The sequence below is a fragment of the Bison bison genome, unplaced genomic scaffold (assembly GCF_000754665.1).
Source record: "Bison bison bison isolate TAMUID 2011002044 unplaced genomic scaffold, Bison_UMD1.0 scf7180017851599, whole genome shotgun sequence".
In the NCBI taxonomy this organism is placed as follows: domain Eukaryota; kingdom Metazoa; phylum Chordata; class Mammalia; order Artiodactyla; family Bovidae; genus Bison; species Bison bison.
The window spans coordinates 2665-4468 of record NW_011482172.1 but is presented as its reverse complement, the minus strand read 5'-3'; the positions used below and the strand labels follow the sequence as shown (position 1 = coordinate 4468).

The 1804-nt window shown below is 45.3% G+C and overlaps 1 long non-coding RNA gene across 1 annotated transcript in view; it reads right to left on the bottom strand.

Annotated features, from left to right (window-relative positions):
* The window catches only part of LOC104996689, a 12579-nt gene that overhangs the window by 10200 nt on the left and 575 nt on the right, over nt 1-1804 (bottom strand). The gene's annotated exons all lie outside the window — the stretch shown is intronic.

Sequence of the window (1804 nt, the reverse complement as noted above, 5' to 3'; positions counted from 1 at the left end):
CCTTCTTGTTCCAGCCAGTCTGGGGTCTACCTGCTGTGGACAGCAGTTCACTTGTTCAGCCTGGTGGGGGTTTCGGTAACTGCAAAATAGCTCACACATAAGGCACAGAACATTACCAAGAGACCTTGAGGAAGAAAAGTCCTTGACTTTGTGTGATGGCTCCAGTATTATTATTTTGTCTTGTTTGACATTTTCCCCTTCAGGATTTTCTCACTGCTCTGATGAAATTTATTCTTTGTTTTCCCCCATCCTCGCCAGAACGCATGAGGGATCTTTGTTCCCCGACCTGGATCCTACCTTCAGCCCATGAATTTGACTGGTGGAGTCGTAGCCACCAGACCACCATGGAAGCCCCTAAATGGATTATTTGGTGAAAGATTTCCTACAGACAAAAGGCTGGTGGAGGACTTGACTGGGGTTTCTTCTGGGAAAGCCTCAGTGGGTCCTGCTTGGTTACAATCTGGCCCTTCCCTGGTCTGCCCCTGCCTGGCGTCTCAGCCCTCCAGGAGAAGGAAGTCGGCACAGAAACAGGCAGGAGGCCACAGGAGAGTTCAGATGCTCTTTATTTCTTTAGGGAGAAGTGTACACGTTGTCAGGGTGGCTGAGCGGTAAAGAATATGCCTGCAGTGCAGCACATGATGGGCACTTGAGTCTGGTCTCTGGATGCGTAAGATCCCCTGGAGTAGGAAATGGCACGCCACTACAGTATTTTTGCCTGGAAACCCCATGGGCATTGGAGCCTGGGGGGCCACAGTCCAAAGGGTCGCAAAGAACCACTGAACAGGCACACAGGCAGGAAGGTAACATTCGTGCGGTGCCGGTAACAGCAAACTTTCGGTTTCTATATTTGTCCTGGTTCTTACAGTGGAGGAACCAATACAGGAAGGCAAGCTGGTAATCTTTGTCTCCTGAACACTGTTACCATCATATCAGTGATGTCTCTCCAGGTTCAAATCAGTCTTGTTGGTTAGGCAGGCACATTTGGAATGTGTAAATCATAAATCTTGATCACAAAGATCCCACAAAAATAAATCTTTTAACATAAAAACGTGTAAGATTTCGCAAAAATAGCATAGATACTGAAGTGGTAGATAAATAGAGATTAAACCGTAAAGACTTCAGGTCGTTTGTGACCAAACATTGCCTTAAATATATACAAGGTCTTCTTCTGTAAAGAACTCAGGCCCAGCTGGTTCCATGCCACGGAACCTATCTTTTGTAGGGCCCATCCCACCAAACATTTGACTAGGTGTTTAAGCAGCCGTTTGAAGGGCGTCCGGGCCTGCTCCATTCTATATAATTGTAATTTATCTTCTACAAATTTACTTATTTTCTCTGTGAGAACATCAGCAAGTGTATTTTGAAGAGTTTCCATTAGCTCGGTCTTGGTGAAAGAAATCAATGTCTCCATGCCAAAACACTGAGCTTCTCTGAGTGTGTCTGTTCCCCTTAGTCCAAGTCCTCTATTTATTTGCTCTCAAATCCTGCACTTTTTATCAGACAAACTAGGCTACTTTTGTAGCTCTTTTTAGCATGCAAAAAAAAGGCTCTAAAGGGCAGCTGGAAATCCCCACTTCAGCAAGTCCCCAGTTCAGGAAGTCCTCAGTTAGAGTGCATTTCTCACTGTGCTCTTAAATATGTTCACCAAGATTTAAATGTTCAACCATCTGTTGAGTGTTACTACAACTACCCTAGCTTTACTTCCCTGTGACTCATTGTGGTCACTGTGACTCACTGTGGTCCTTGCCCTAAGGGTGTTTATTGCAGACGTAAGTTTAGAGCCTCATATGTGCCTCCTCTTGTC